Source organism: Symsagittifera roscoffensis, chromosome 7, assembly GCF_963678635.1.
Source record: "Symsagittifera roscoffensis chromosome 7, txSymRosc1.1, whole genome shotgun sequence".
NCBI lineage: Eukaryota > Metazoa > Xenacoelomorpha > Acoela > Convolutidae > Symsagittifera > Symsagittifera roscoffensis.
The window spans coordinates 47,909,166-47,918,109 of NC_087068.1; the positions used below are offsets into that span (position 1 = coordinate 47,909,166).

Sequence of the window (8,944 nt, forward strand, 5' to 3'; positions counted from 1 at the left end):
CCATTTCTAAATGGGAATAATTCTACGCCTGCGCGTTTTAGCGCGAACTGTGTTGCGCCTTCACTATCCCAAGTAATCCAAACTTGCATTGTTGAAACGCCAAAAACTTTTTAAAAAAATCATAATTGAATTATCTTTTAAAAATTGAGCTAAAATTCTTGAAAAGAAACTCTTGTAAAATTTTTTAAAATTCTTACAAACAAAAAATTTTTAGTCATAAATTGCCAAATAAAAAGTCGAGTTTTGTTTTGGGAAAAATTGTCAAACTGTTAGTCATTTTCTTCGAAGCTCGGAACAATAAAATCTGAAAATTAGAAAAAGTATTTGATTTATTTCATTTAAGATATAAAACGGTACACTTACAGTGAAGCTCGGTATACGCTTTCATCTCCAGTCGCTAACTTCATTCTTGAGCATGAACGTTACTGGAGAGTTTTTGCAGATTTTTTGTTTCTGCAAACATCGCAATATATCATCATAGTGGCCTACGAGCGATACTTTGCAGTGTGTCGGACCTTCGATTACAAAACAAAATTTACTGCTCGCTTTCGCTTCAAAACAAACACAATGACTATTCTGATTTCTAGCCTGGCAGCAGCAGCTTCGTTTGCAGATGTGTACTTTTCCACTCAACCAACATCTCAAGATTATGTACCCAAATTTTAGTGTAGAAACGTCTGGTTTTGTATCAATCAAGTATATCGTAAAAACAAGTGTTTGTTTGTGAAAAATGAACTATGAATTTCAACAGAGATAAAATCTCAAATATTTTCACGTAAGATTCATGAAAAAAATTTAAACACATTTGATGGATCAGTATTTTTCAGCTGAAACACTTGCATCTTTGGTATTTCACCACAACTGAAAACTACAGTTTTTCTGATGAAACTTTCGCTTTCAGCTCTAAGAGAGTAAACAGTAAATTACAGAGTCATTGAAGTTTTATGCCGTTGAATAATTGTTTTTTTTTGTCTGCGTAAAACTCAGCTGTTTTAATTAGTTTGTTTTCTAATATGTGTCATAAAATGAAATTTTGTCATCAGTTATTTGAGTTTTTTCTGCTTTTCATTCTCTTACATCTTTTTGTTCCGACTTTCGATACGAAAGTAACGGAATATTTGTGCTCGGGGTGGGTTTTTTTTCTTCAGACAATTTTCGACTTTTTAACTAGCCATTTTGGACGGAATTTTTCTTATATCATTCGAAAAGTATTGTTGTCCTGAGCTCAAATTTGAAAAGATATTTCACCTGTGATCATTTTTCGTAAAGTTACTGGGGTCTAAAGTTCCCCTTTTGTCCAATTTGGGACAATTAACACGCGATATTTTTAGCGCTATTAACGCGTAAGCGGAGAGTTAATCCGTCTTAGAAATCGTTCCAAATTGGTACAAAGAAGCTTATTTGCCATAATTTGTTTGTTACAAGGAGCGAAATCTATCATTTTGTACTTTATATGGCGTGTGGGGGGATGGTTTTTATAAAAAAATTACAATATTTAGAAAAAAAAACTTTTTTCATTTTTTTAATTTCATTGAATTTTTTAATGTTGTTACTGCTCCATAAACATTAAATGGCAGTCGGAACATTAAGGGCTTCGCCCTGATACGAGCAGTCTTGTTCATTTTTATAAGTAAAAGTTTAGCTGTTTTATGCCCTTCTGTTTTTCTGAATATCCTAATTTTAGCTTCTCTTTCCATGTCTTTTTCTTTTCCTCCATTTCTTGATATTTGAGACATAATTGAGTAGTCTGAAAGCCCTTGTCTTATTTGATTGCTCTTGTCGTCGTTGCTTATGCTGACGTTTATCTGGTCCTTGACAAAATGTGGGCTTTCTGTATAATTCCATTTGAGAATTCCGTTTCATCCAATGAGACTTTTGCAGCATGAAATATTTCGGTTTTTTTTGAAGTTGTCTTGAAACTCACTGAACTGTTTGAGTCAGTTAGTACAGTAGTGGACGCAGAAGGAGAGGCAATAGGAACAAAACTTATCGTATATCAGAACAAAGTGTTTGCTCTAAAAACGGATGAAAGCTTCAGAAAAAAAAACTTCATTTCTTTTTGAAAAACATCCCTCGAATATTATGATGAGTGAAGTGTGATAGATTTATTCCTATTTTCCAAAAAATAAAGAATACATGTGCTTGGTGTGGTTTTTCAATTTGGTGTGGCCAAAAATAGTCGATAATTGACGGAATAAATAAATCAATTCCAAGCACAACTATTCGGAACTTTCTACACAAGTGGGAACGTTTGCATATACAAAGATACACAAATAGAATATGCGAAGCCTATAGAGAAAGTTTCAATTGTTGGCTTTCCGATGCCATATGTCGCTTGTACCAGTGTAATTGTCTGTTACGAAAATTCTCTGTTGTGTGTACAAACATAAACAAGACTGCTCCTATCAGGGCGAAGCCCTGAATCGCGCGTTAATTGTCCCAAATTGGTCAAAATGGCCAAAATTGCAATCTTTAAACCCTCATAACTTTACGAAAAATGATCACAGGTGAAATATCTTTTCAAATTTGAGCTCAGGACAACAATACCTTTCGAATGACATAAAAAAATTCCGTCAAAAATGGCTAGTTAAAAAGTCGAAATTTGTCTGAAGAAAAAAACCCACCCCAAGCAGAAATATTCCGTTACTTTCGTATCGAAAGTCGGAACAACAAGACTGCTCGTATCAGGGCGGATGTTCCGACTGCCTTTTAAGGTTTATGGAGCAGTAATAACCTTAAAAAATTAAAGGTAAGAAAAAATAAAATGAAATTTTTTTTTTCTAAATTTGAAACTTTTTATGAAAATCATCCCCCCACACGCCATACAAAGTACAAAAGGATAGGTTTTGCTCCTTGTAACAAATCAATTATGCCGAATAAGCTTCTTTTAACCAATTTGGAACGATTTCTAAGACGGATTAACTCTCCGCTTACGCGTTATTAGCGCAAAGTATATCGCGCGTTAATTGTCCCAAATTGGCCAAAATGGCAATCTTTAAAGCCCCATAATTTTAAGAAAAAATGATCACAAGTGAAATATCTTTTCAAATTTGAGCTCAGGACAACAATATCTTTCGAATGATATAAAAAAATTCCGTCAAAAATGGCTAGTTTAAAAGTCGAAATTTATCTGAAGAAAAAAAAAACCCACCCCGAGCACAAAAATTCCGTTACTTTCGTATCGAAAGTCGGAACAACAAGATTGCTCGTATCAGCGCGAAGCCCTGAATGTTTCGAATGCTTTTTAAGGTTTTGTGGAGCAGTAATAGCATTAAAAAATTAAATGTAAAAAAAATATTAAAAAAATTTTTAAATTTGAAAATTTTTATGAAAATCATCCCCCCACATGCCATTTAAAGTACAAAAAGATAGATTTAGCTCCTTGTATCAAATCAATTATGGCAAAAAAAACCCACCCCGAGCACAAATATTCCGTTTCTTTCGTATCGAAAGTCGGAACAAAATTATACTGATATTTCTCTCGCTGGAACTCAACTGATTGTATAGCAAGGCGAGACAATAAGTGTGCCGACTGCACTCTAAGGTCAATTAAAAAGTGTCTTGGTTGAATATTTGACAAATAAGAATAACGAAACTTACTTTTTCTTTTTGTTTTTTTTTTTTAAATTTTATCATCGACACGCTATGTAAGATAGAAATGATGTGTTTAGCATCCCTCATTGTCTTACTAAGGCTAAATAAATGTACAATTTAATTTGGAGCGCATTAAACGCCAATTAATCATATTATATGAACGCATGATATTGCACGTTAACTGTCCCAACTTGAGTAAATTAGCGATTTCTTCGAAAAGACTGAACAATAATGTGGACATTGATGTTTTGCTCAACATGAAATGATTTTTCAAATGATAATCAGATGGCAATTTAAAAACTTATCTCAGATGCAACAAAAATTTCATCAAAATTGCTTAGTTGAAAAGTCAAAAATTGACTGAATTAAAATAAAACCCCAAGCTCAAATGTTCCTCTTTTTCTTCGAAAATCGGAACGAAATTCATCAACCTTTGAAAATAGCCAATCAGAGAGCCAGAAAAAACCGAAGAGCGAAAAAAATTGATTTTTTAAATCGCTTAAGATACAAGTCGAAACCTATAGATGGCTCAATTAAAACGCGTGTTTTCTTGTTTGTGTTTTCTAAAAAAAATTGTTTAATTTTTACGTCATTGAAGTTTTTGTGGATTCCAAACATAGGGTTGGTATTTCCATAATGTTTTGAATTGTACTCATTGTTATGGAAACTTGTCATAAACAAAAGATTATGAGGTAGAATTAGTGAAATGCTGATCTTCCCAAGAGCTTAAATTTGAAAAAAAAGAGAGAAAAAAAAAACATAATACACTCTTACTTCAATCATCAGATCATTTGGCGAATGATAAGAGGACGGGTCTCAACCAGTCATTGAATTTAAAATACAAAAAGACTGCTCGTATCAGGGCGAAGCCCTGAAAGTTCCGACTACCTTTTAAGGTCTATGGAGCATTAATAAGATGAAAAATTTCAATGTAATAAAAAAAATAAAAAAATTTTTTTTTGAAAAAATTTGATATTTTATGTAAGAACATCCCCCCACACGTCATATTAAGTACAAAGTGATAGATTTTGCGCCTATTAACAAATCAATTATGGCTTATAAGCTTCCTTGAACCAATTTGGAACGATTTCTAAGACGGATTAAATATCGCTTACGCGTTAAAAGCGCGAAATTTATCGCGCGTTAATTGTCCCAAATTGGCCAAAATGGCAATCTTTAAACCCCCATAACTTTACGAAAAATGATCACAGCTAAAATATCTTTTCAAATTTAAGCTCAAGACAACAATACCTTTCGAATGATATGAAAAAAATTCCGTCAAAAATGGCTAATTAAAAAGTCAAAATTTGTCAGAAAATTTTAGCCGAATACTGAATCTCAATTTGTTACAGCTTTGGTATTGTTTTTGTTCGACTTAAGGGCAAAGCAGTTGTGAAACAAAAATTCTTTTGCCGCCAAAATGTTTTGCATTTTTTTTTGCTCTTTTTTGTCTTTATTGAGTTAAGTGTCTTGAGCCGACCAGTCTCTTTGGCATTCACCTGCTCATTTTTTGCTAATTCAAATATTTCAGCTTATTGAAAGACATGCTTTTGGGGATAATTTTTTGGAAGAGCATGTCATCTGACTCCTTCATTTTGAAATCCAAAATAGTCTGATTCTGACAAACTAAATAACGAAGAAGGGTACATCTTTTATATTTTTCAAGGTCAGTTACGAACTTACACGAAAGTTTGAAAAACTCTCCTATGGTATTTGTGATGTAAATACTTCAAATCAGCTGTTTGAACAAGAATCCGAATATCCGGGACCAATATGTGGCAAAAAAAACTTAATTTAAGCTCAAAAAGATCCGAGAAAAATATGTGGCATCCAATTACAAAAAAAAATAGGCTGCAATGCTTACATTTGAAAAACTGCAATCCAGATTAATTTTTTTTCAACTCTAAGGTTTTCAAGAAGTAACTTTACCTTTTTAAGCACAAGCTTTTTCTTCTCAGAGCATCGATGATTAGTTGAGTTAAGTTTAAGTTTTTACACCATATTAAATCTGATTTAAGGCTTATAATATTTCATAATGATTGAATGTTGAATAATTGAGAAGCATTCATTCTGTGCAGAAATGGCGATTCTACATGCTATTACATGCTAAAGTAACCTGAGCGTAATATTGATTATTCATTAAGTTAAGTAGTACTACAAAGAAGGGTTTGAGCCCAAACCAGTTCTTTTTTCAAAAATATCGTCCCTCCTATGCCAGAAAATAAAATTTGACAAAATTGGCGAACCCCCTCCCCAAAATCGGCTCTAACAAACTAATGTTATGAATATCAGAGGAGCAAAACTAGAGATGATTTGACCCGGGCATACGATTAGAGTACAGATAGAAATTTTAGATGCTTGGAATGAATTAACTACACATTGGAATAGAGTACAGAAAGAAACTTTAGATGCTTGGAATGCATTAGCTACCCATGAAAAGGGTATCCGCTACCCTTGAGAGGTCGGTACGTTGAAAGATATTTAAAATTAGGACATTCGGACGGTCACTGAGTAAACATAGCAAGGTCTGAAGGTTGAGTTGATCTCGAGGGCTGAAGCCACTGAGGTCAGGAATAAGTTGACTAGAATCGTATTATATTTGTATGCTTGGTCAAAATATGACATCTACCGCATACCGGGTATCGAATAAGCCCGAAAACATTGATAAAAGTAAACAAATTTGGCTCGTAGCAGAGTTGACAGAGGAAGGTATATAGTCTTAAAACATGCGCGGACGGGCGATGTAAGCGGATGCCAGGACTATTAGCGATTGGCGTGACTTAACTAAGACTTAATTTAAGAAAAGATAAGGAACCGGAGGTTACCTAAGAGCCTTTAAGAGTCAGAACACTTGTTAGCTATTATTAAAAGTAGTTGGTTCTCAGCCAGAAAAGAGAGCAATTGATACTGAGATAGAGTATATTTGGTTCTCAGTTAGGTAGAGAGAGCAATTATTGCTAGTGAATCGAGTAGTTGGTTCTCGGAGTAAGAGAACATGTATAACAGAAACAGTAAGTAGTTGGTTCTCATCAGAGGTTCTCTAGAAAGAGAGAATTGAATCGTTTAGTGGAGTTAGTTGGAATTTAATTGCAATTAGGCAATTTTGACGATAAATCGCGGACTCTTTCTTTTTGATTTGAGATTTTAACATGGCCACTCAGAGCCTTCTATAATTAGACGTATATTTATCCGAGTTAAATTACATTTGGACATTCTTCCGATTATATTGAGTAGACAAGACAGCCTGAAGAGCAGTAAGCAAAAAGAGGGCAAGCAAAATAATGCAATAGAGAATAGTTGCCACCAACTCACCCTTTCGGGATTGTAGATAGTACTGAATTTCGGTCGCTCCGTTGAATTCACTACCCAAGGGACCATTTTGCGGTGTCTTTAAAGAGAAAACGAACCTAGAGAAGCAATCCCTTAAATCTAAGGACAAGGACCAGCATTTTAATTAAACTATAACTTTTGAAATGATAGCATCCTTCTCCTTTTTGCCATTGATTTTTGGGGATTCAAGTAAAAAATTAAATAAATGAATTGTTGTCCCCATATCTTTAGGGCAAAGCATCAAAGGCTTCTCTTATCAAACTTTTTAATTTTGAAATTATCTGTTCTTCAAAAAAAGAACAACAACATCAGAACAAAAAACAAAAAGTTGTAATATTCCTTGATGACTTGAAGTATTTACCGCCTGTTTTAAACCCAGCACTGTATCTCAGAAAAGTTGTTCATTCGTATCACCATGGTTACAGCCATTCATGTTGGGGTATTCATTTTCTCAGCAGTCGCCTACCTTAAAGTTTTCATACATGTGCGGCAAAGAAGAAGAGAAAACGAGCAACAAAAAAAGACAAAGAAACAAGCAACACGAACCGAAAGCAAAATAAAAATGTTGGCGCGGGTGTTTGGATGGATAAGTGTTACTTATGGAGCCATTTTTGTACCACTGTCATTGGCAAACTTAGTCGTGCAAATGCAGATTCGGAAAGCGGTGCGGGCTTTTAGTGCTTCAAACGATGGTAAGTTGGATATATGCTCCTTCCGTCAGTTAAAAGTTATAGTTGGTTAGGTATAAATCTTTTAATCCAATGAAGTATAACTTGTCCTATTAACTATATTTTCTACGATTTTGAGAAAGTAAATCAACGTAGAAAACAAAACCACGCCAAAAATAATGAAAAAAGAAGAGTTTTTTTTTGGCCAGAAACCGTGATTAGTTTTTAACGAAAGTTGTGTTTTCGAGATTCGAAAGATTCGTTCGTAAAATTTTTTGAAATTATTTGATCTCGTTTTTGTCAGAATTTTTTTCTTATTGGTACTTTCTCACTTTTCTTTGCTTACGAACTAGAGTTTGCTTTCAATAGTTGAATTTTCAAGTTATTATGCAGAAAAAAGCCTAACGTTCTGATCAAAAGGTTGAAAAGTAACCTTGCAAAATCCGTTTTCACTTCCAAATGCATTTTGTTAAAAGCTCAAGGTACCTTGCTAAAAGTGAACTTTTCAGACAGGCAGCAACACTGGTATTTTGTTGTTCGCACTCAGTAACTTACCATTACGTTCAGATCTCACTATACGGAAATCGTTTTTATAAACGATGAGCCAGCTATTAAAAGATGTTCTTAGGTAATCGGTTATACTATTACGGTGAATTACTGACACCTCAATTTAGCGAAAGCAATCAATTTTTGCGTTCCAAATCAACTGTAATATGGTTTTCAGAGTTTGCTGACATTGATTTCAATGGCCAGTTTGACGATGCACCTCTTAAAAATGACGAAGTGTATGCAATGACTTATCAAGTGTACCAAGGTCAGACTGTTGAAATTGGCTTTATTGGTCTGTCTCGTTTGTTCCCTGTTGTGAACTGTATCATTCTGGTCTTTCTTCTCGCTCACATGAAGACTGCTGCCAAGAAGATCCGCTGTTTTCTGAGTCAGAAGATCAAACGCTCGAAGAACGTGTCCTCTTAGAAATGCTAAAACTGTTTATCAAGGCCATTATTTAATGCAACTGGCTGATACGTTTTGGTACCAAAGCAGCTTCAAATCCAACTATTGAATTACAAATCAGCGCAAAATTTTTAAAATAAACACTTGGTATCGTAGTGATTCTCACTAATACTTCGTTGCATTTCAATCGTTGGTTGGCAAACTATGGCAATCTAAATGTTTTCTCATAAATTTTAAGATTGCAGAAAGTGCCAAGATATATTCAATCACAAAAAAGCACTTCATCGAAACGTTTGTTTCATTTCAATCATAAAAAAAAACACAAAACATTCAGATACTCCCTGATGTGAAAAAAATTACACGGTTGAAAATTGCTGTAAGATGTCAATTTTGCGTTG

The 8,944-nt window shown here is 34.0% G+C and overlaps 1 long non-coding RNA gene across 1 annotated transcript; it reads left to right on the forward strand.

Moving 5' to 3' along the window:
* Nucleotides 1–512: 512 nt before the first annotated feature.
* On the forward strand, nt 513–8,637 carry LOC134852116 (uncharacterized). Its single transcript, XR_010164270.1, has 4 exons — nt 513–651; nt 5,261–5,314; nt 7,304–7,616; nt 8,317–8,637. It is a non-coding gene; the product is annotated as an uncharacterized LOC134852116 (long non-coding RNA).
* Nucleotides 8,638–8,944: the final 307 nt, after the last annotated feature.